This window comes from Protopterus annectens, chromosome 2.part0 (assembly GCF_019279795.1).
Source record: "Protopterus annectens isolate FY-2018-M chromosome 2.part0, PAN1.0, whole genome shotgun sequence".
NCBI classification, from domain to species: domain Eukaryota; kingdom Metazoa; phylum Chordata; order Ceratodontiformes; family Protopteridae; genus Protopterus; species Protopterus annectens.
The window spans coordinates 47305271-47331027 of record NC_056728.1 but is presented as its reverse complement, the minus strand read 5'-3'; the positions used below and the strand labels follow the sequence as shown (position 1 = coordinate 47331027).

The window sequence follows — 25757 nt, the reverse complement described above, 5'->3', positions numbered from 1 at the left end:
GTTGTTGTTGCGATTTTTGTATATAGAGTCAGTAAAGGATAAAAGGGCAGTAGATGTGCTGTGAAATGGCCTAAAGCCATGTGGGCAGTTAGCCAATAGGTTATTTTGTAGTAAGTGGTTAACTAGTTGCTTGTGAATGCATTTTTCCATTATCTTAGCTAATGGGGAGAGTAAAGAAATAGGGCGAAAGTTAGAAAGCTCTGTAGATGGTCCTCCTTTATGTAAAGGGATGATATGAGATATCTTCCATAGAGTAGGGATTCTGGCTTCACAGATAGTTCTGTTAATAAGGATAGAAATTGGATAGTCTATGGCTTTTGCAGCTATTTGTAGGTATTCAGATGGGAGTTGGTCAGCAGAAGGGGTGCAAGGTTTTAATTTTTGAAGTAGCTTACAGATGAGAGCTGTAGATACCGGTTGTATCTGAAAGGTAGGTGATGTAGGATTGCAGGTATTTGTTTGGGATACAGCAATGGGTGGTGGATTTTGTTGATTGTTTTTTTGAAGATGTAGGTAGTAGTCTTTTTTGTCTCTAAGAATATCTTTCTTTGTAGCATTTCTTAGCTGTTTAAATTGGAGGTGGGTTGTAGGACATTTGGTAGATCTCCATTTAGCCCATATTTTATTTCTGAGTAGTATCTTTTGTCTGGTTTGTGGTGTGAGCCAGGGGGCAGATTTTGTTTTTATTCTAGTGGAGCGATAGGGTGCGTGGGAGTCTGGGATTTGAAGAAAGTATTAAAGTAGGTAACAGCTTCGTCTAATTTTAGATAGGTTAGTGGTGACCAGTCACATGCTTTTAATTCAGTTATGAAGCTGTCTGGATTAAATAATTTTTTTAAGCGGGAGGTTTTGAGTTGATGAGTAGTTGCAGTATGGACTTTTTCTCTAATAATGTAGGTAAGTATGTGGTCACTGATGTCATCTGGGAGTGTTCCTGGAGTATAAGAATTAGGGTGGCTATTAATGAGGATCCAGTCCAAAGTACTTTCCTTTTTACTGGATTTATGGATTCTTGTAGTAGATAAAAATTGACTTATTATGTGTCCAGACCCCTGGGACTAGTGCCCATCTTCAGAAGTCTAATCACTGTAGGGTAGAAACTGTTACTGAATCTTGTAGTCCTGCAGCGGGTGCTGCAATATCTCCTGCCCAATGCCAGATGCTTACAGTCCATGCACAGAATGTGTGTTGTCCTGCATTATTTCGGTTGCCTTTTTGTTGCTTCTTGCAGAATAAAGATATTGTATTGATGGAAGACTGGAATCTATTACATTCTCAGCAACCCTCACTACTCTTTGCAGAGTCTTCCTTTCTGTAACTGTGCAGCTTCCAAACCACACTGTGAAGTTGCAGGTGAGGATGCTCTCTATTGCACCTCTATAGAAAGTGAACAGAATATCAGGTGGAAGCTTGGCTTTTTTCAACCTTTTTAAAAAGTGGAGGTGTTGCTCTTTCTTGACCCAGGAATGTTGTACTCTTAACCCTCTCCACACTCTCACCATTGATCCTGAGCACTGGGTGGTTTGTTCTCCTTTTCCTGAATTCGATGATAATCTCTTTGGTCTTGCTTATATTCATGTCAAGGTTGCTCCGCACACACCAACTGAGCAGAGATGCCACCTCCTCGCTGTACGTCCTTTCATCCTACTTTGTGATAAGCCCAATGACTGTGGTTTCATCACCAAACTTGATGATATGGTTGGACTTGTGCTTAGCATAGCAGTCATGGTTCAGGATGGTGAATGACAGTGGGCTTAGAACACATCCATGTGGAACTCTGGTGTTAATCTTGATGCACTTTGATGTGTTCTTACCTGAACACACCCTCTGTGGTCTCTCAATCAGGAAGTCCAGGATCCAGTTACAGAGATGTTTACTGATTCCTAAATGTGCCAGTTTTTTATCAGCTGCATTGGTACCACCATATTAAATGCAGAGCTGAAGTCTATGAACAACATGATCGAGTTTCCAAAAACTCAAACATCAAAAAAAGCCACAAAAAACACAAAACTCTAACATTTCACATTTTAGTAGTGGGACAAGCACCTTGCACCTTCACATCCCCTGCAAATTATATACACCAACTCTAAGATCGTATTACAGTGAGGAAAAGGGTAAATTTCCCAGTCCTCACTGTACCATGATCTCCATTCAAAAACTTTGAGTTTTCAAATTTGATTATATGGTCTCGACCAAATGAATTTCCAGTTTCTGAAAACACAATCATAGGTTCATAGGTTCATAGGTTTATACTAGGCTATCTGCCCTAAGGCATTTATAAGCCTAGCCCAATCAACTGACAAGGACCCATATATGTGTGTGTGTGTGTGTGTGTGTGTGTGTGTGTGTGTGTGTGTGTGTGTGTGTGTGTGTGTGTGTGTGTGTGTGTGTGTGTGTATATATATATATATATATATATATATATATATATATGTATATGTATGTATATGGTTTCACTTTATAATCTCAAAATATTAAAATATAGAATTTTAGTATTTCGAGACCATAAAGTTGAAAGTGCATAATATCGAATGCGGAAATGTCAAATCTGCTGTTGTGTTGTCACATTCGTGACGTGTGATGCGGTTTGTGGATTTTGCTGGGGATTCAAATAAGTGATGTTCTTGTAAGGGTATTGGGTAGGGATTTTAGTGTGTGTGAGTGTGTGTAGTGGTGAGTTTTATGTGTTTGTCTGTTTAGTGCGACCTCGGAGTTAGTATATACAAGTAGCGGGGGTGTTGTGGGTGCAGGGGGGCTTGCCACCCCTGCTTATAGGTAGGGTAAGTGTGTTTGTTTGTTATGTTGTGTTTGTGTGTGTTTTTTTGTTTGCTGTGGTGTGACTAGGTAGGTGTATGTGTGCTTGTTTGTGTAGCGGTGTGTGTATGTAAATGCTCGCAACTTTGAATTTCGCGGTTGTAGGTGCCTTTTTTTGGGGCTTTCAGCTTTATACTCTCAAGATACTAATATTCAGTATTTTAGTATTTTGAGATTATAAAGTGAATATATATATATATATATATATATATATATATATATATATATATATATATATATATATAGTTTCAGGGTTTTTGGATGAAGTTATTTCTCAAAATAGTAATTTTTTAATCCATTGTTTCATTGCCTGTGAAGTGGGAGAATGAATCAGATGTTTAGTGTGTCTCCTATGTCTGTGAATACGTGTTTGGTATATGTATGCGCTTTTTGGGTGCTGGGTGTGTGTGTGTATATGTTTTAAAGATGGAACTGAAGTTTGAGGGTATGTTCATATTTTACTGCTTCAGTGGGTAAGTACATGTAAGTGCTTTTGGGGAGAGATTGCCAGACAGCTAAGCTGATGATTTTTGCCTTTTCCTCTCGGTTGAATGATGTTAGACTATATTTATATAAATTCACATGTATGGGGGGGGGGGGGTGCAGGAGGCTTGGCACATACAAAAAAACACTTTTTTCCACTTGTTTTCAAAGTCTGGTGAAGTCTATAAAATATTACCAGTTTTTTATGATTCAGTGAAATTGTATGTGTGTGAATGTTAAGATGTCAAGTACTGCTGTCTTTGACATCAGATTACTTGAGACGTTACACTGAAACCACCTTCCATGGTAAATTTTAATCATTGCAGCAAACTTTGTTGACAAACTGAAATGCTGACCATGCTGTTACAGTAGTAAAAGTACTGCAAACGCCCATTACATCCAGCAAACTTAACCTGATCTCAGGTCCCAAAGGACGTCTCTCATTGTTACATCCATTCATTCACCCACATTCATACATACTAAGACCAATACAGTGTACATAGCACTTCTAACATACCTACATACATAGTAATATCAGCACACTTAAAATCATGTTTCCTACATACATGCATACATACATACATACATCAATTCACTTCATTTCTTACATACCCACAAACATAGTAGCATCTGCAAAATTCAAATAACTTTTTTTACATGGGAGGCTTTGTCTCCCACACACCCTTGACATGAGGGCTCCTATATTTACCTTGTTACTTATATATATTAATGTTATGGTTGAACAAATGTGATCAACAAGAAAGATGTAAACGAATATGTTATAATCGACAATATGGCAATCAACTCTAGCAGTCTGCAATAAAACAGGCATTCAACAACACGGGCATAAATTGAAGATCCAATTATTAAGGCATGAGTAACTGTAAATAAGACTTTTAAGTTGCTTGAGTATATTATTCAGATATTTAGATTATATGGAGTATAAATGTTATATTGTAAATAATGAATAATTACTACCCACATTATGTTATCTAGGATTTCAATACTTTCTTCTGAAATCTTTATTTTCTTGCCATGGCACACATTTATTTTGCACTTTTTGCACTCTTTGTCCCATTATTCATCGAACATCAGCCACTTCCTTGACAATTCATCCCCCCTTATGAGTTGGGGGGGGGGTCAAAAGAGAAGTGCCATCATTCAGACAAACTTCAACATCGATTCAAGGTTTTTCTGCCCCTGACACATGAGCCAAGGAAGGTGTAGGGGGAGGCATGCTATGGACTGACGGCCTAGTGCATCCCTTCACTCTGCAAGAGATGTTCTGTTTCCTAGAAACCTTGTACCACTCCCCCAAAGCATGGGCACTCAGATCATTTGGCTCAAGCAGGGAATTATCACCACTCGGTGTGACCTTGAGTATGTGCAAAACCACCTCCAACACAAGAAAGGCTTGCAGACCAAGTCCTTTCTCTCCGCTGCTTTCCTACCTGGCTTCTCCATTGCTGGGGTCACTAATCAAACCCCAGTCACCTTGTTCGTAGTTAGGAATCTGTCTCCTGTGCCACAGAGTCAGGCATTACATATTTAAATCTATGTATTTCTATTTAGCTTTATATGTGTATCTATCCATTGTATTATTACTTTAAACACAAATGGTAATGCATATGTTTCTATATTTGGTAATGCAATGCATGTGCTATTCCAAGGTCTTATATGATTTGTATTGGCAATTCTTGGTTTGTTTGGATACCATAAAAATGATTTTAGTTATTTTTCTTATATTATGTTTGACATTGAATATAGTATTTTAGGAAGCAAAATACATTTTATTCCTACTACTGAATAATTTATTAAAATTTTGTAAATATATTATTGATTTTAACCAGCTGTATGCTATCCATTAGATTTTCTAAATGAGGATGCAGAGACAAGAATCATGCTGCTACCACTTTTCTTCAGTAACTCAGTAATCCATCCCTCCATCTATCTATCCCCCATTTCCTCATTTTCAGACATGGGGTTGGGATGTTACTGCAACAGTGACGATAATCTTCAGCAAATGTTCACACAGGCAGGTGGTTAGCTATAATGTGTCTTTTAATTAAACAGTACTTAAAAACAGGCCAAGGGATACAAAGTACTTCTCTACCAAATGGTTGTAGATGAAGTAACCCTGGCAACAAGAGTTCCTATAAAATGGTTTCCTTATGTTGTTTGATTGTTTTTTTCTTTCATTTTGGTTATAATTGCTCTGTGTTATAGATCTACAAAGTACACTGTGAAGTTTTAAAAACAAAATGTTAATTGTATATAAAATTTCATATGTATGCAATTATTTATTTATTTATTCATTCATTCATTCTAGGTTACAACCGAATACCATAATGTGTGATCGCCCTACAGGTAAGAGCTTAAGTGACTTTGAGTCTGTGGCCGTACTCTAAGTTTTTCTGTCTTTAATGTAGACAGCACCACCTCAATAAACTCAAAGTGTTTTACTGCTTACCTTTAATATGTACAAAAGCACACTTCAATTTAAGTTACTAGTAGTCTGAAGAAGGTTAATACAGGTGGTCTCTCCCACTTCACTCTTCTACCGCCCCCAATTTCCCAACCTAAAGACATAAAACAATTACTCACACTACATCTCACCCTCACCCAAACCTCATATATTTCCTATTACAGACACTGCTTACTAAACAAGTAAGACAACATACTCAATCCATAAAACAAGCCAACTGTGAACAATTATAAATCAGCTCACTTTCTTACAACAACCTCTACTACCCCACAACACTTGAATCTCTTCCACATAACTCAAAACATGTTTTCTCTCTGTATACTAACCATATAGCTAATTGTACTCCCTCAAACTCATTATGATATTTATTACTACAACAGTACACAAAAGAGAGACTTTGTCTGTTGTCATCCAATATCAAGTATAGCTCCCTACCATACAAAATCCATTCACACAGTCCATCCTCCAACTAATAATCCTAGTGCCTAAGATACATTTTCCCTTTTAATATACCATCACAAACAGATCATATATCACCACTCTCAAAAGGTTACAAAAAATGCTCAAATTAATCTCCAAATTCATCACAGTCCTGCTTATACGTCTTCTCATGGTTAATCTGGAGACAAACCCAGGCCCATCTTTAACTTCTTCCCAAGCAAACAAAGCACCATAAAACAACTTTCCTGTTTCCTTATCAATGCACAGCATATTGGGAATAAATTTAAATCAAATTGGTTCCATCACAACACAACACAGCTCCAACATCCTTGCCTTTACAGATCCTGGTTAAAATCAGTAAGCCCTTCCATACAGTACTTTTTCCCAGGGTATAACTACTACCTTGACTCTAGATCAGGAGTAGAATCCAAAGAAATAAAGGGGCGGGGTTCATTTCTGCAAAAGCACAACCTTAACATAGACTTAGTCTCACATGTCAATCCCATCTGCAAACTAGATTCTGCTTAAAATCAGTATCACTAAAAAAAAAAAAAAAAAAAATCATAGCTGTATCATATAATGTCTACCTCCAGCCTCAACAGAATTATTCTAATCAATTATCACTCACTCTCCTTTTTTTAACACCTTTATTGGATTATCACTTAAGACATAGCCAAACATACATTTATATAAAAAAAACATACTGTGTTAACTTGTTTACATTTACAAACATTATACATCACATATATTCTTTATTCAATTATCATCAATACAACATTACATAAAGTGATCAATTACTGCCTTCCCCTAAACATCATTTCTCTTCCAAAACATTATAAAACATAAACACCAATAATCCACAGTCAAGCACTTTCGTCCATCCGGACTTCATCAGAACTTCATCTGATCATTGGTGACTTCAACTTTAACTTAGTAGGACTTACTCAAAATTACATCTCAGAGATGCCAGCAGAGTGTGCAAAACCACCCTTAACCTTTCGCAGCTAGTCACCCAACCTACCTGTCTAACATGAAATCTTCAGCACACTTCCATACTTAATAATTGCAAACATTCTCATCACAAAATCCATTTTCTCCATACACCCAGTTTACATTTAACGTCCATTACCCTATAGGTTTTAATATACAAAACTTAACTCTAAGATTCCCCACCACCAACTGGATCTCTTTTGATCCAAATCTCAAGCAAACATCACCAAACTCTAAACACCCCTAGCATCCATTAAATGGTCCACTATTACAAATAGAATGGACCCAAATCTTGCAGCTCAGACTCTTAACACTGTGTTTAATAACATTCAAAACTAGATGTTACAAACTAACATATAACAATGGATGCCACATGAAGTAAAAGCTCCTCTACAAGTTAGAGATAATAGCTGGCATGCTTGGAAACAAAATTCAATAACCCTCACATGTAAGTACTACTCTCTGTAATACAACCTAGAAAAACAAGCCACCAGGCATCACGAATTCAGCCTCCTCAGGTCTAAATAAAAACACCCTATTTAACAGACCAAACCTCTTCTAGAAAGAGACTAATTGCCTTACTGATCAGAACAAACACAAAGCATCTAATTCCTCCCTCACCCCATTTATTCCCCTATTATTCCTAAACTAATTCACAAATCTTGATAATTTAGTGGATACCACTCTCAGCTATCTAGACACTGATCCATTTTTACCTCCTTTCATTCCTTCCTTGTACTTCAAACTAATTAACTTTAAAAATACCCAACTTCTTCCTGAACAAATCCACTCAATGTCCCAACAGGCACAGGCAGCTTAGACCCTTGGTTCCTATACCACTGCAGATTATACCCTTGGTTCATATACCGCTGCAACGTTCTACCCTTGGTTCATATACTGCTGCAGCTTATACCCTTGGTTCATATACCACTGCAGCTTATACCCTTGGTTCATATACCGCTGCAGCTTATACCCTTGGTTCATATACCACTGCAACATTCTACCCTTGGTTCATATACCACTGCAGCTTATACCCTTGGTTCATATACCGCTGCAACATTCTACCCTTGGTTCATATACTGTTGTAGCTTATACCCTTGGCTCATATATCGCTGCAACATTCTAACCTTGGTTCATATACTGCTGCAGATTATACCCTTGGTTCATATACCGCCACAGCATAATACCCTTGGTTCATATACCACTGCAGCTTATATCCTTGGTTCATATACTGCTGTAGCATTATACCCTTGGTTCATATATTGCCACATCATTATACCCTTGGTTTATATGCTGCACAGCTTTATACCCTTGGTTCATATACCAGTGCAACGTTCTAACCTTGGTTCATATACCGCTGCAGCATATACCCTTGGTTCATATACCGCCACAGCATAATACCCTTGGTTCATATACCACTGCAGCTTATATCCTTGGTTCATATACTGCTGTAGCATTATACCTTTGGATCATATATCGCCACATCATTATACCCTTGGTTTATATGCTGCACAGCTTTATACCCTTGGTTCATATACCACTGCAACGTTCTAACCTTGGTTCATATACCACTGCAGCATATACCCTTGGTTCGTATACTGCTGCAGCTTATACCCTTTGTTCATATACCGCTACACTGACTGCTTATCAGTCCTCTTCTTGTACATATACAACCTTTGTCTTACAGAAAACATCATCCAAAGACCTGGAAATCAGCCTTAGACAAACACTTACCTAAGCAAAATAAACTAACTACAACATCATATATTCATCATATCTTCATTTTACATACCTTTAGCAAGATATTTGAAAAAAATAATTTGCACACAGCTAGCTGCATGCACCAACTATCTCACATACAGTGCAGCTTTTGGACTGAACTTAGCCTTTTTACTGCAATCTGGACACTAGCAGATGAAATATTCCTTAATATGGACACAGGCCTATTTACAAGCAGAATCTTTATTGACAGGATTAAAGCTTTTTTTCTGGTAAACCACTGCTTTCTCTTAACCCATGTGCTAGAACTCTGCATAAGTCAGGAAGCAACCTTCTAGTTCCAGATATACCTTTCCAATCAATCATTTTCTGTAAAAGTGGGTACTTCCACTTCTTCTAAGCCCTTTTAATCAAAGGCATTCTTCAGGGATCCTGGCACCATTGCTTTTCTTTGTCTTTATCAACATATACCTCAACTTCCAGTCACACTGTTTGCTGATGGCATGGTACTGTTCTAGTCCAGTGACTCCTGGTACTGTTCCAGTCCAGTGACTCCTGGTACTGTTTCAGTCCAATGACTCACTGCCCATCTTTAAATACCACCTACAATCCCACTTCAACAAACTCTAAGCCTGTATTTCCTAACAAAAAAATACTTCTGAACTCCTCCAAAACAAAATCCACGATCTTTGCCACGTGGCCTAGACTCAGCAAATTCACCCAATTCTTTGCATAGCAGGGCTACAGAAAATACTCATAATGAAAATGTCTCTTCCTTTAATTACCTAGAAATCTGGCTAGCCTCATGTCTCACCCTTCAAACTTACTCAGAAAAACTATTATAAAAATCAATTGCCAACTATTCTGGGTAAGAAAAGGCAAATATCTCACTTTCTATCCTTCACTACAACACCAGCGAAAGGGAAAGGCATCCTTCAGTCATAAGTTCAATATGGCCTACTTCATATTGTCACTGCCTCAGAAATAAATGAAAAAATCAAACCTTTTCAAACAGATGTGTAAAATTATTACTATTTGCCCAGATGAGAGTGCAACTGCTGAACCATAAAGTCAAATGGCTTCCAGTCAGTCAGAGATCAGAGCTCTTATTGGCTTCTCACGTATTTAAATGCCTGCACACAAGTTCCTTTAGCACTATACTGCCAAGCTCCATCTCCAAACACCTTCCTACAATCAAAGAAGCCAAGAACACCATCTTCTAAACTTCAGTACTAGGCATTGCTTCTTTATTCTAGGACCAAAACTTTGGGAATTCTTTCCACTTCATCTGAAAGAAATTACCTCTTATCCAGTATTCAGGATTGCTTTCCAATCCTTCCTGTTCACACAAGCAAAACATAAATGCTTTAAAACAGGACACATAACATAATACCTCTTTCACCTCTGTCAAGTCCTCTCTCCTTCATTGCTTCTTTAATCATTTGTTTATTCTTCTCCCTTTCTGCTCTTTCTCTTATATAGTACATATTTAAATATCTAAATAATGATAGTCTGAACACACTGCAATCTGTAGCAAAACAAATGTTTCTTTGTTACTGAGATGTTCTAATACTACTTAATCTCATATGTCCTACTTCTACTTTACTTTGTATACTGCCCAAGGTAATTTTTTATTATTGGTATGGCCTTCTCCAAACTGAGATTAAAATTGGCCCTCTGATATCAGGATTCTACCCTTGTGAACAAATTAGAAAATAAATATGTGTGTATTTATATATATGACTCTCAACTCCTGAACAGTAATATTCCCATATAAAAAGTTATATAACTCTCAACTCTTGAACAGTAAAAATAATAAGAGTGGACTTAAGATCATAGTAAGTTGCCAAAAGAGGAGCACTTTTCTTGTTTCACATAGTGGTAGGCCTTGAAATACTAAACAACGTATTTATGTCACAAAGACTCTTTGTATGTTCCTTGTTCAATTAATTAGTAATTAAGGTTCCCATATAAATAGTTATACATTTATTCAGAACATCAGTACAATCTAGGCAGAGCAAGGCCAAATCTGAGGGCAAAAATCACAGTGCTATGCCTAAGTCATAAAATTTGAGAATTAGACCTGTTTGTCTTTTAATTTTTTTCTATACCACTATAGACCACATGATAATACAAAATTTGCAGACCAGCCATCTTCTGCCACAATCAGCTGTGGCTGATACAAACAAAAGTCATTGATGACTAACAGATTGATAAAATAAGCATGTTCTCTCGTGGAAAAACAGAAACAGGATTGCCATAAAGATTCTACTTGTAATATCTGAATATGGCACAACACCACGATCATCCTTGTTTTCTTTACTAGTGACCTTTACGTGATGAGGAAGCTTATTGTCTAGTAATCAGGACTAGCAGAGTTCTACTTTTTTAGCTACAACAACTCAGAATAAGCTTTCTGTCCAGTAAAAGAAACTCAGTATTGCTTATATCTTTCAGTGTTCTTATGGGGAATTGTCACTTTACGGTACTTTAATTTATGCATAACCATCTATCTTTACTAATTCTATTTTTTATTTTTTTGGCACCCCACTGCCAGCCATCAGCTCCCAAAAATATATTGGCCCATTCATTCAAAAGGATGTGAGAGCTGCTCCCGGCCCATTCCTTTTCTTGATGACAGAGTCAGTCATGGAGCTATCATCATTAGGGCATTTTATTGATGAGGCCTAATCACATACCCTGATGTGCTCTACATCATTATGCATGGACTGCCAATTCCCCTGAAAACAGAGACATGCCAACATCCGGACATGCATCCACAAGATCTGCCATGTAGCTTCATTAATTGATAAGTGTGTTGGCACTACTGATTGTCCTATATTACATCACAGGCGATCTGTGATTTGGCACAAGTATTTTTCTGAATATACTCCTGACACTTCAGAAATGGCATTTTTCCAAAAGTCATAAGGAGGGTCAAAGGTAACATACCTCTTTGGATAACCACTGGAATAAGAAAGGACAAAGATACACTCAGAAAAAAGCTATACCATCTTTCAAGGTCTTAAATAATCAAATCAGTTGAATATATTTCTGAGCTCACAGCAGCAGACGTTAGACCTTAGCTAACTAAGCCATTGAGGGAAACCAAATCACTGCACCTCATTTTCAGCAATCCACAAAACAGTTTTTTTTTGTGGGGGGGGGGGATAAACTCCTAGCAACTCTTATATCAGGGTCACCTCTTTCTGCTAATGTAAAGTGCTGTTCTGGGCAATTTTGTCTACATTTTCTTTATTACATTAGTTTACTTAGTTATCTAATGGTTTTATATATGGGACAAGTGAAACAATACCTTGTTAATGGTACACTTGTCACAATGATGTGTATTCATTTGTCACTGACAAGCACTGGAATGAAATTGTTTAGGTTCTTGCAGTTAGGTGCAATTCCTACACCTTCAGCGACTTATGGTAACCTCCAATGGGATTGTATCAACCCCATAGAAGAATGTGCTCAGCTGTTAGTAATCAGTTAGTAAGGCCCTCATCTCTAATCCATTGTAAGATATCAACCGAATGGAAATGAATGCTGGCATATTCTTTCCAGTTTGGGGGGGGGGGGGCAGCTGGTAGTGGAAAAAGAAAGGCTGCATTGACCTAGAGTTAAAGTGAACATTTCATATCACCAGACCCAGTCCAAAGCAGCATGAATCCAGCTCTCAACTCGCCAGCAGTCAGTTAGCTGATTAACCTGGCTTCTTTGAAACAGGAGTTAACCTCCTAACCATCAGCTACATCAAATATTAGAAAATCTAAAGCTGTACAGATGACCGATGTAGGAAACTGATGCTAGTAATCACAAATAATCATTTTAGCAATGGAAATGAACTGTTTCCAGAAAACTATGGGTATTCATTGTGACTATAATTCAGTTCAAAAGAATAATACTTTTTAATCAATCCCATATCTTATGTTATGATACAGTTTATGCCACCCAAGGTACATAAATACACTCTATAGTCCTAAAATTTTTGTCTGAAATATTTTCTCAATGCACTGTGTTGCCATGCAAATTATAACTTATTAAACAAATTATTTCACATGTTTAATCATTTCTACGGAAACTGCATTGAAAGGCAAATTTTAATTATTTTTCAAAAACATTTACGACTATATTAACTTCAAATGAATTAAAAAGTCATATGTAACTCTATTCACTCATTTTGATTAGGGCTCATATCTATGTGCAGTATTCTAAAATGGTATGTTTTATATGGTGTTTTGCACTTCATAAATCTGTACTCTTGGTATTTGTATATTTAATTTGTTAAAGGAGCTGTATTCTGAATTTGCATATTTTATGACAGCATTATACATTTGTAATTGAACTTTTTTCCTCATGTATCCACACAAAATGTGCCAGTAAAACCAACCCAGCCATTATAGTACATTTTCTATGAATATTGTATATAACTCTGCAGAGGTCTCTCTCTACCTTCTGTAAAAAGTGTTCTGATGTCTCTTTATAAAACCATATTTTCTAACTGTATTGAATGTTACTACTTTGTTGTTGATTGATTTTTATGCAAGCAATAATGCCCAACAGATGAGTGAGTGTTATTGTGCAAATATTAGCCACCAAGGAGCGTTGTGAGGCCTGATGCCACAGGCAGAGGCAAGTTATTTACACAGTAACACACATCCAGGAGGGCATTATTATACTTAAAGAATGGGCAGTATGTAAAATTGTTTTTTATTTTTTTTTTATTACTATATACATATTTGTAATATTTTTGATGTAAAATAATGCATCTGCCTAGTGTTTTAAACTTGCTGTAGTATATGCTGCCAAACCATTGGGAGGATTGAAGTCAGTGAATAATAAATTACATTTGAGTTTCATACGTTATCATAGCTCTTAAGTAATCAGGGACAAATCTCAACAGAATCATTAATAAATGCACATGGAATACCATAAATATTTATTATCTCACTATACAAAGGTACTTTAAAAACTACATGGTGACTGTAAAATAGGATAGGATGCTGAAGAAATCTAAGGGCTTAATACATTTAACGTTGTACTGTTTAAGGAATTGAAAAAAATAAATAAATAAATAAATAAATCCAGAGATAATCAAAGACAATTTTAAAATATTAGTACTGTTAACTCGAGACATAGAATAAGAGAATGTGAATTAATATACATTTTCTGAAGTAAAAAAAGTCTATATCACTATTTATATTCAGTGTTTATTACCTGTAATTCACCACCTTTTCTCCAAAAGTCACCAGTTTTAGGAAGGATTAAGGAAGGCAGAGCTAAAATTTGAGTCAAAATCAGGGGTGTCCCTTAGGTGACATGTATGAACTTCATATCCTGCAGAAAATGTATGTTAACATACATCCTGTCATTACAGCAAATTTCTTTGAGACTTTGTCCCTCCCCCCTTACTGTTTTTGTGCACTTGTAAAACATTAAAGCTGAAGTAGGAAACTTCCATGCAGAGAAAATATCTGTTTTAGGCAAATGTTGAGCTGAAAGATTGCAGTAACCAGAAATGCTTGCAATGTTTCCAAAGGACTAGAGAATACTTCAGTTTCAGGGAATCAGAGTAGTCCTGTCACATGAATTTAAAGCTAATTTCAATGTTCAACAAAGGGTGTATAAATAGAAATACCATGATTACAGAATTTAAAGCTGAAAACCTGGTATTATTTTGGTACCCTCAGCAGAGTCACATTTTTGGCTAAACAGTAGGACCCATTTGAAATAACAGGAAAAGTGAATAAGAGAAACTATACTGTTAAACAGAATGGTAGGAGAAGAACTGAACAGATATACCATATCACTTTTTTTTAAACCATGGAAGGAAGCACAAACCTCTGCAAATGGAGAACTAGTAGGGATATTAGTGAATCTGATGAAGGAAGAAAAATTTCTGTGCCTGCAGTTCAGTTAAATGACACCCTACCTAACCACATAAGCAAGAACTAAATCCCAAAGCCATAGGGAACAAATGAGAGCTGTAATTATTGTAGAAAGAAGAACAGCATTATAAAAGGTGACAACAGCTCTGTGTATGAACTGTGGACAGTAGAAGAATGATTGGAGAAGGAAAAGTCTAAAAATACTATAATGGCCTGCCTTGATCCATCACAGCGCAGAGCAGATAGCTTGTTTCAAGCAGATAGACCGTGCAATAGGCATGAAACAGATGGTTTCAAGCTGGGAGTTTAATTCTAACATACTGTGCCTCTCATTAAGTAACAGTAAAGTGCCCCACTAATGTGTGAAATGTTATGTAAATGTCACGCACAGTTCATTGTAAATAAATATTTTCTTTAGCAGTGTTAAACAGAATTAATTGCAAACAGAGTGATGTTCCTTTAAATGAGCTGTATATCAATTACGTTGTACATATTTGTGTAAGAACAGGAAGATACTTAGCTGTATTAGTGAGAGCAGTTTATTTAAAGTGATATTGAATGTAATAGAAAAAAAGAACTGAAAGAAGCCCAGCAGGACAGCATTTGTTATTTTGTGGAGGGGGGCTTAGTGTCCAGAGCAGCAGGTCTAGGGGAGAGAGAGAGAGAGAGAGAAGAGGTCAGCTACAGTGAAGAAAGGTGTGAAAGGAGAGACTGGAAATTCTTAATAGAGGAATCCATAGAGATCTGCCGACAAAGACTGTTTCCCAGCAACATAAGACTTGAGTTGAAGATTGAATTAAAGATAATTGCTGTGATTTTGGTTGAACCACAAGACATTTTTTTTACTTGGGACAGTGTATTTAATTTTTTGTTTATATAGTAAACTGCAGTTTATAGGACCAGTGGTCTAGGCTGCTTTGGTCTTCCTCAAAAGTACTTTTAATAATAAAGGAGACTATAGCTGGTTTTACCTTCTGACTTGCAAAACTGAGATCTTTTCTATTGATTTTAGTGAAACAATTCTGCTCTAATTGTCTTGCATACCTAGTGAAAGGAACCAGTAGACCCAAAAGCGGCAACGTTTCCACAATAAAATGCAGTAATCCACACGATAATTTTGTAAGTACCACAAATACTGGAATGCTGCAATAAGTAGAAAACTCCTTAATGCTTGAAGTCACGGAATAATTCTGTTTAATATTAAAAAAAGACTTGAAGTGTTAAAATACAGTACACTTTTCGTCGCACAATAAAACGCAACTTCCTCAGAAGACAGTACGAAATGCATTTAGCCCTTTTTATAAGAGCCCCATATTAATTAGTTGATAATTAAATTAATTTAAACGTTCGTATACACTTTCTTCTTTTATGCTTGCCTAACACAAGCATAACTACATGTTAGTATGTTTTATACAAGTGTTTTTCTTAGTTGATTAAACATTACTAACACATTTAGTTTAGTAAAAACCATAAAAACAGTTGTAATGAATAAAAGTATTAATAACCATTTTAAGAAACACATTTTTTAAAAAACTCTCCTTGACTAATATCAGCTTATTTTGTGTATAGACACCTCTAATTTGCAAATTTAATCCCCAACCATTTTTTGGAACTTTTAGTGTTTACTGTAACCATCATTAATTTTGAACATTAGTCCCCTAAAAATCACTACTAATAAGTTAAATCAACAATTAAGTTGACAACCTTTTTAATTCAGACACATTTCAGTTCTATAAATTTGATTCTATAATTTTAACACTTCAAGTCTTTTTTAATATTAAACAGAATTATTCCGTGACTTCAAGCATTAAGGAGTTTTCTACTTATTGCAGCATTCCAGTATTTGTGGTACTTACAAAATTATCGTGTGGATTACTGCATTTTATTGTGGAAACGTTGCCGCTTTTGGGTCTACTGGTTCCTTTCACTTGGTTTGTCTTGTTGTGGCTCTAATACCGGATGTCTTGCATACCTCTCAGCTATCCAGATTTTCTTAAAAAAAAGTCCAGATTTTTATCCTATATTTGCTGTCTGTTTCTCATAAAATGTGTGGTTTTCTGGCAAATCACTGGGGGTTAAAGTCACTAAATAACAACATCCATTTAAGTTTCATACTTCTTCTCCTCCAGAAAAATGCATGCAAATACAAGCCATGTTATTTTAGCAACTTTCTAAGTTTATATAGGCAATATTTAAACCCTGTCCCTATTTTTGGGCCTATGTCCCCCATTACTTTATGCTTTGTCCAGATTCCTTGTGCTAAGAGGTATGTTGCCTTGGCTATGATTGGTTTATTTTTACACTAACACAATTATTGCCAAATTTTGTGATAAGACTACAATCTGTAAACTTTTAAATAGCTCTAGTATCATTCACTAATGGATGCTATTGGATTTTTCCCTTTTTTTGTAGGTCAGCCACAGGTCTGCCCTCCTGCCCCGACTTCTGGTGGCTGTTATGTTATGCCTCCAGGTGAACCCCCAAAAGGACAGGGGCATGAACACGGGCAAGGGCACTGTCATGGAGAAGGGCATGGGCATGAACAAGGACATGGTCATGGACGTGGTCGCGGACGTGGTCACGGGCGTGGTCACGGGCATGAACATGGTCACGGGCATGAACATGGTCATGGGCCTGAGCAAGGGAAACATCAGGAAAAGCAGTAAGAGAATCAGGAGCTATTCCAGAAGGACCTGCATTATACAGATAAGGTAAGAGAGAGAAATGAAATAGCATGCTTAATATGAGATTATAAAACCATATAATCAAAAGAACACAGTTTGGTTTTAGAATGCCCTTAATTAATTTTAAGTCAGATAAAGTCCCTATGCTTTCATGCTTTTATATACAGTATCTCGGCAGTAGTCACTTTTATATAAATCACTTAATGTAGTGTGCATAGTAGTTATATTGATGTTTCACTCTGCTTAACCCCCCCAGTTTGATTTGTGGCTGGGGTGTTTTTGTTTTGTCAAGTTTGTATGTTCTACCCATGTTAATGTGACTTACTTCAGTGGTTTCTAGTTTACTTCCTCATTCCAAAGGCATGTTATCAGGTTGGCTACGTTACTTTGTTCCTAGATGCACATGTGACTATGGGTGCAGGAATGCGTCTGCCCTTAAATGAACTGCTATCTAGTCTAGGTATGACTTCTGCCTTTGTCTTGCTGGTTGCCAGGCCAGCCTCCAAATCCAGTCAGTCTGCATTTGGTAAAAGCAAGTATAAGAAATGATGGGTGGATTACTTTGCTCTTTATTCAACAATGTTTCTATATCTAAAGTCGATCATGCCTTTTTGTCATGTGCCTGATATGTCTGTCTTTGTGAATGAGTGTTTACAGATTTAGATGAGTTATTGCTGTTTTAAGAAGTAAACACATCTACATTATTTTTTGTGCTGCACATAACAGACATACAAATAAACTGTCCAAACAATAAGGCACTGAAGCCTATTTAGCTGACTTGATAGGGGGATTCATGGTGAATATCACACAATGTATGAGTGAAATAGGAACAGACACTTTTGTCAAAATGACTCCAGTATTTAGACAAAGATTATCTGGTGATATCAGCAAGATCAATGCTCGCTGTGATTAATGAACGTTCTACCTAGCCCCGAGATTGCACAATCTTCAAGAGGATCTGTATCCTATTGCCCACTCAGATACCTTCCCTGATTTCCCACTGAATAATTCTTATTCATCTCAGGTTATATTAATTGCTATCACCTCTGCCCTTTCTCTTGATTTGTATGAACCCCTTCTATATTCTTTATATCACTTCTCCTACTCTCTCTCTTTCTGTGGAGACTGCGTCACTATATTTATTATTTTAAATAGTCTAATGCATTCTTCTGATGATTTTTGTTGCTTTCTTCATTACTACATCCATAAGCTTTACATTCCTTGAAAATGTGTACCCCAGATCTCCACTCTGCATTCTAAACAAAGCAAATGTATAGCTCCATATGGGAGTAGACTCGGCTTAGACTGACACAGCTATACTCCTTAACAGTTTGCAGCTGCCAGATAACGTCTGGTCATCCTGAATATAGCTGAGTGCACTAGTATGAATGATTTATTTTTGCGTGACTGACTCCCCTGATTTCTTTTCATCCAGTAAGCTAGATTGTTCCTCTCCCTTCACCCCAGACATATGCAGCCTGCTAGGATTCTTGCCTTCCACATTGCAACAAAATTGATGACATGACTAGCCTGGATACAAAATATTTCAGGACCTTTCTTTAGCTTCTCGTCAGTCATGCAGCACCACACCAACCATCATGTCACCAGCACTCCGCATGCATATGAATATTATTATAATGATCTCTACAGAAGTTTATCATCAGGTCACCAGTCACAACTAGATTATTATGTTTTCAAGAAATGGATTCTTGAAATTCACCCCTCACTCTTGAGGTAAATTTGTTGAAATTTCCTTCAAGAACATATATCAAACTGAAGTTAGGATTGGTGTGCTAATCAGGGTCAAACAGTTCAAGTGCAGGACAGCATTGTACCCTGCTCATTCGATTCCTTTATCCATCTCCCTTTGAAAAGTTGTTATACTTGTGCTACCACTATGTACAATGGGGTTTCCCAGCCACCCTCAAGCTATCTGCAATCTAAATGTGCACTACTATTATTACAGAGTATTACGATCAGGTCACCAAGCATAATCAGTCAATTTTATGTTCAAGAAACTGATCTCAAGTGCATAACAAATGTTATGATTGGTGACCCAGTCATAATTATTTTTAGTATGTGAACCTTCCAAGTGCAACATGAAGAATGCTGTGCTTTTCAAGATGTTTTTCCTTCTCTTCCTTATTTAAGTTCTCTTATTTGTGGTACCACTTCAAACCACAGGGCCTCCTAAATTTTCATATCAGCTGTCATTCCCTATATCCTCATAAATAGATAGTTTTTTCCATTTTGTAAAGTAAAGTTTGGTCTTCCTCCTTGGCCAACATGATACTACTGCTATCTACGTTTACAAGTCCATCTATTCTAGAATCCGGGTATAAGATAAACATCAACAACCTTTCAAGTGATCTTTATACTGAGTTCTGTGCAACTCTTACCTATTTATTCCAAAAATTCAGTGTTATCTCACTGAAAATAAGGTTACCACAGTTTTTTTAATGTGTGACCAAATTTTTCAGTTTTACCCCTTTGTATTGCTGCTGTGTAGGGGATTCCTTCATATTATTTTTATCTTCTGTTTGATTTAGTATAGTCATGATTAATGGGAGCATTATACATCATTTCAGTTAGCCTTAAGGTAATAATAGTAATCAACTTTAATTACCTCAATGGTGGGGGTGGGGGGGTGGGTCAGTGGTATCAACCTACTCATACTTTATTAAACACTATAGCCCGGGTAATTACTGTCAGTTATTGTTTGATATTAACCTGCTCAATACCTGCAGAGTGTGAGGTGTGCTTGATTTGAGAGTAACATGGGATGTGCAATAAAACAGGTGCTGCAATCTCATACTTACATGGGTGGAGCATAGCAGCTGCAATCTCAAATTATCTTCCATTTCAGTTTCACAGGCACTTTTGTGGTTTGTGAGCACCATTGAGGCTTACTAAATGTGAAGGTCTTGTTTCTCAATTGCTATAATAAGGTGATATAGAATTAATTTTATAAGAACACTGTTATTATTAGAATAATATGTTGTCATATTTTGACTATACTAAGGGCACTCCTTGAGAGCTGTGCCATATTATTAACTCTAGAAATCATAATATTGAAATATTTCAGTTCTGCTGTCAAATTAAGGCAAAAAATGGATACAAAGCAAAGTATATGGACTACAAATAATTAAAACAGTAACAGTAAAGAGACACAAACAAATCTAACTAAAAGTTAGGTTACTGTGAGTTTCTTGTTAGAAAAGAGATCATTGTGCTCCAAGCCAAGGATCTACTCCTTTTGTGGATCTAATATATGTAACCATGCCAAATGTGTTCTGCAGTCAATGCTGAGCCTTCTTTCTTTCTTTCTCCAACTCTAGTGGCTTAGGATTATATAAATAAACACCTCTCCTCCAACCTCCCAAAATTCCTCCGGGTACAATGTTTGTGCATTCTTATTTTTTCTAAAACAAAGGAAACTATATAGTTACCTTTTTATTCAAATAGTACTGCAGAAATATACAGGTAGTAAAACAGAACACGAGAAATACTACATTTTAATGGACTTTTTTCTATTTATATAAATGTGGGAGGTAAAAATGCTGAGATATTTAAACAGACTAGACTGTGTGTGTATGCATGTGTGTGTGTGTGTGTGTGTGTGTGTGTGTGTGTGTGTGTGTGTGTGTGTGTTGTGTGTGTATTTGTATGCTTGTGAGTTTGTGAATGTGGCTTATCCTTCTGTGTTTTCATTTGTATCCCTATGTGAACAGGTGCATGGGTGTCTCTACATGTGTCTATGCATGTGTGTGTGAGTGTGTGTGTGTGTGTGTGTGTGTGTGTGTGTGTGTGTGTGTGTGTGTGTGTGTGTGTGTGTGTGTGTATGTATGTGTGTGTGTGTGTTTCTCTCTGTGTGCCTACATCTGTCTATGAGTGAGGGGGGAAATTTACTAACATTTAATCACATCTTGCTTAGTCAAGACAAAATCATATCTAACATATCTAATGCAAACTTGAATCAGACTTTCAAGTGATCACTACAAAAAATTTGCCATGAACTCTAAAACAAATGTTTTGGAATGCAGACAAGCTTTCTGGCACCCCAGATTTGGGCACAGTATGTGCAAATCTGCATGCACATGGAGAAAAGGGTACCTGAGGCTCCACATCCATGGACAGCACTGACCTCTGATCCAGTTTTTGCAACATATACTGCCATGCTGTACCACAGTGTGCAAATGGGAGCCTGCACAGATGAGGGAATCATAATATTAAGCTCCTTGTACTGCTCAACCTTAATGCCCTATAAATCTATGACTTGGGAGAGACTCAAGTAAAGCAAAGGCTGCATGCAAGAGCCCATTTACACATATTTAGCCAGAAGTCACATTTATCATAAGGATATGTGTTACACAGTTTGTGTCCATTTTGTAAAGGCTGATATGTCAGGGACACCATGATGCTGTCCAGACATATGTCCATATCCACTGTGACATCTGATAATCCTCACCATTAGTATTCAGTCTATGGACATCAAGGCAAGCGGAGTCCCTGGAATATGTTTTACGTGACATCAGGAGATGCAGACATCATCAGACACAGCCACATGACACTGACAGATATACCGTGACATCCTTTTCTGGCCCCTTCTCATCCTGATCGTGAAGCTCCCATCAGTGATCTATTGACCCAGTTGTTCCACTTTACTCTCTGCCATTGCATCTCATGACTATGGGAGAGTCCCTTCTCTCTAGTGAGGATTTGGTTCACAAAGCCCTCTTTTTAAGTGCTGGCAGTGGAGTTTGTTAATGAGAATGTGGTTAGGACCAATTAAATATTTGTCTGTCTGATTAATTACTATCTATCTGCCTATCATCAATAGATATCAAGCAAAAGTTATAGAAAGCTCTCAAGGACAGGCATACATCAAGGAGCTACTTCTTTGTGGAAAAGAGGGAAAAAATTTGAATTAACACTAGAATCTAGATTCACACACACAAGAATGTGGCACTTTATTTGCCTGTGTAATCAGTTCTACCTGAAGAAGCCTTCAGCACATCTTGTCTAGCTCCTGTTTAGTGCAAGGCATATTATTCATGTTGCATAATTCACATATTTTATTAGTATACTGAATATTAATTTCCTGCTGATTATTCTGTCTCTATATGAGGAAGTGCAATTATGCTGATTTACAGTGACAACCAGAGAATTATAAGAATTTATGTGTAATTATACAGAATTATACTATCAGCTGACGTACACAAAATTATACCAATGTTTACAAAACTATGCCTTAACATATTATAACTGGACAGTGCTATTTGAGTTACATGAGTCTAGAACTTTCCACAGCATTAACCTCCTTGCTTAAATACTAGGCCAGTGTACACTTTGCATTCAATGTACATGTCATGCTATAAAACCAGAATGTTATAAAAGAGGCGAAGTGTTACCAAATAAGAAATTCTGGATGTTCATCTAATGTTCTTTCAATTTTTTTCAGCATTATGTCTCACAAAGTGATTCAAACAGAGGTGGAAGACCAAAGAGGACCCAACCCAAAAGCCAAGCCAGATTTAAAAAACTAATATAAAGCCTATTGCCTCTGTGCCACCTTAATCTACTTTTATGTTTCATCGTCTATCAGTTGTTGAGTTGAATTTTTCGCATGGGGGATGGCATTGATTATGCTTAAAAGATGAGTATTTACTGACACAAGTAAATATCATCTATTGTAAGTCACAAAGTAGGCGGAGTACAGTAGAAGTAAGAACAAGTGCACATTCTTGGAATTAAATTTGGAGTTTTATTCTTACTTCTGCTGTACTCCGCCTTCTTTGTGACTTACATTATATCTACTCTACGGAACTACAGCGTTTGCTTGCTGAGCAGTGGATTTTATTTTATTTTATTAAATATCTTCTATGTCAAATCCATGTACCTACAAAGCTTCTAAATTGGGCAAGCCCTGTAGTATAATAGATTATGTTTACCAGTTTAAAGCTAATGTTATTCTAGAGCTGTGAAGAATCAGTTTATTTTTGTATTCTCTAGTACGTGTTGTATACTGTACCATCTACAGCGAAATCCTGTTTACCAGATAGATACAGCTCTTAGATATCTTTAATGCTATCATTAACTCTGTATACTTTGCTAAAATTAAACACCTCATCAAAAAGCAGGCATTCTTATTTGCTATGGTGTAATACTGATTTAAAATATATCTATGAAATATACTTAATAAAATGATCCACATAAACAAAAGATATGTGAGGTATACTGTTCTTTAATTTCCTGTCATCCATGAATTTCTAAAGTGTAATTTTTAATAGAAGATTGCTAGGGCAATGTCAAAGGCAAATTTCTGTGCAGTTTAGAATGCGGTTTGAACACTGTCCGTTGTCTGCAGGTAGCAAGGTGGAGTTCTGCTACAAGATAACTGCATTTGTCAAAACACTGCATGTAAATGTTTTCATTATCTCTGATTCTGCTTCAAATACTCATGCTGTGAAAAAAGGTCATAAAGTTTACAAAGCAGTGTCAATCTAATGACTATAATCACCATGCCGATACCCACCCTCATAGGGCATCTCCTGCCTCCAGTAGGGCAAATCATGTCAGACCTGATACTTATTTATGGGTGCTCACCCATTCTTCAAGGTTTAACTTAAAGAAGAAGCAAGGATATTACTCTGTTTTTTTTATGTAACAGAATATTATTTCATACAAGGATAAAGTGTTAAGTAATAAAGATGACTCTCTTTGTGTTATTTATTTGTTGACAGAGATTCAAGTTTTTAATTCAAGTGTTTGTGGAGCCATTTGTTTTGTGAAGGTGGTGGGAAATCAGAAGAAGCCAAAAATCGAGTTAGTAGAGAAAACAGTGGAACAGTTTAACAGCTTTAAGTATGTGGGAGGGTTAATTGAAAACAATAGAAGTCTGTGGAGTTCAAAGTTAGAATCAGAGGGGCTGCAGCCAACTGGCACAGGCAAACAACACAACCCAGTTTCTCTTGGTCTGTATAAATAACAGATCAAAAATGTAATGGGATCAATGGGTCTCCCCTAATAACAGACCAAGTACTTAATGGGACCAAACTGATGAAAACAAGTAAACTAATAAAATAAATAAGACCCCAATGACTTGTATTTATGTATTAATTTATATTTTGTTTTTGAGTAATGGGACATGAAGTATAACACAATTCAACTCAGTCTGCTGCTGCAAAGGAATATAAAATCTTGTCAAGAGAAGCAGACCATATAGTGCATGATAGCAAGCACAGCTGTAGATGCAGAGGATGCTTGCTTCAGCGTGGCAGTGTCAGCATGGCATACAGGAGACAGAACAACACATACACACACACACTCACTCACACACACTCACACACACTCACACTCACACTCACAAACACACACACACACACGCACGCACACACACACTGAGCAGTTTTCATTATTTCAGTAACTGTACTGAGGAAATAGTCATCCTTGGTGTTATTAATGTGACTATTGATGTTGGGGGGTACACACTGTACTGCTGTAATGGTGGTAGGACGCTGCAGCAAGTAAATATTACTGATATTGTGTTTCCAGTGTGTGGTTCAGCATCCCATCACAGTGTAACTGTAAATGAACCTGAATTGGTGTGTGGGGAGTGAGTGGATAGGAATATTTTTGCTCTAAGTATTGAGATAACTATTCCTGTGGTTTGCAACAGATTTGACACTGGGAAACTGACAACCTATTGTCAGTGGGATACTGGGTATCTCCCATTGGCATCTTGTAAAGAGTTGGTAGTGGCTGGCAATGATCGATAGCACAGGGCAGATGGGGAAGATTATTGTAAATAAACACATTCAAAACCCCTCTTTTGGATCACAGTGGTGGCAGTGATAGCAAGATAAGCAGAGATGCATTCCCTAGCCCGCACAACAGACTTCATCTCATACTTTGGGATCCCAGGCACTGCATTACAAACTGAAGATTGTAGTCCCTCCAACATCCTAGGTCTACCTCATAGCTTCTTCTCAATCAGCTGTGCTTGGAACACCTCCCCTTGCAGATATTCAATCTATGTCTTAAATTATGAAAAAAAAATCAATTTTCAAATGTGACTTTCGTTGTGTGACCTGCAGTCCATCAATACAGACACAGTCATTGTGGGGTGTTATTTTCCTGTTGTGGTCACAGTTTGTTCAATTTCTGATGTCCCCATTGCTATAATGCTGCTTGGAAACCTGGCTGAAAGCTATGATTTGTTTGTTTGTTTGTATGCTGACTAGGTAG

At 36.9% G+C, this 25757-nt stretch overlaps 1 long non-coding RNA gene across 1 annotated transcript in view; it reads left to right on the top strand.

Annotated features, from left to right (window-relative positions):
* The window catches only part of LOC122792945, a 36213-nt gene extending 12481 nt beyond the window's left edge, over positions 1 to 23732 (top strand). Inside the window, exons 2-4 of the long non-coding RNA XR_006363429.1 lie at positions 5627 to 5664; positions 17239 to 17537; positions 22972 to 23732. This is a non-coding gene — a long non-coding RNA (uncharacterized LOC122792945). The remainder of the gene's footprint in view (positions 1 to 5626; positions 5665 to 17238; positions 17538 to 22971) is intronic.
* Positions 23733 to 25757: the final 2025 nt, after the last annotated feature.